We start from the raw sequence: 1009 nt of genomic DNA on the forward strand, positions 1-1009 counted from the left end.
TCACAGTGGTAACTGGGTTCTGAAGTAGCACTGTTGGATCCACAGCATAGTGAGCTGGGGCAGAGGCTCCTTAGGAACTACCCACACTGCTGCTGGCCAGCAAGAACCGCTAGCTGGGACAAAGCAGCCAGCCTGTGCCATGCCACTGCCCAGGAGACCACGGCTTTGCTGCCCTCTGTGGCTTCTCATCTGGGGTCCCTGCTAACAACCTGGCCAGTTTTGTTTCTAGAAATAAAAGAAGTTCTTTGGGCATGGTGAAAGGACCTGGGCCCCAGATTTCCAGTTGGGAGGAGCTGATTATTATTACACCTCTGGACACCTTGGCCCAAGGCTCATCCCTGCAGCCCTTGGGTACTGCTGCTGACTCACTGTACCAGACCCCCTGCTCCCCACTGGGTACACTCCATTGTAACTTCTAGCTCGCTTGTTTGCAGTGCCCCATAGGGAATATGGCCAAGTGTGGGTGAGGCCAGGATCGCCAACTTTCCCAGGAGGACCTGTATTCTCCAGGAGTTACAGGTAATTCCAACAGATGCTATGGCTCTGAAAAAGAGCAAAGGATTATGGCCCTCTTACTTAACCTGGGAGTACCTGAGCCTCAACATCAAGCCTGCTGAGCCACTGCGGGTAAGCCACCCTTGTACTTCAAGGTTCAAGCACTCTGGCTGCAGATAGGCTTCCCTTCCCAGCCTTTGGTTGCACAGCCTCCCTGCTGCACACTGGACCAGCTTTGCACCTCTCCTGCTTCGCACCCTGCCTGCTGCGACAGGCGCTAAGTGACCTCACAGGCTGTTAGGTCAGTGGTCACTCTGCTGGTTGTGGCCAGCAGGGGCCTTTCTGGCAACTCTTTTCTGCCATCTTCTTCCTCTTTTCTCAGAAGTATTCCCCTGTCTCTCATTGATAAAACACTCAGAAAATTATGTTGAACTATTTCAGGAAAACATGGAGGCTGATAAATTCTACATAGCTGCCACCTATGTTGCACAAAGGTTAACATTTGACCATTTTC

The sequence above is a fragment of the Octodon degus genome, unplaced genomic scaffold (assembly GCF_000260255.1).
Source record: "Octodon degus isolate 3935 unplaced genomic scaffold, OctDeg1.0 scaffold00269, whole genome shotgun sequence".
In the NCBI taxonomy this organism is placed as follows: Eukaryota; Metazoa; Chordata; class Mammalia; order Rodentia; family Octodontidae; genus Octodon; species Octodon degus.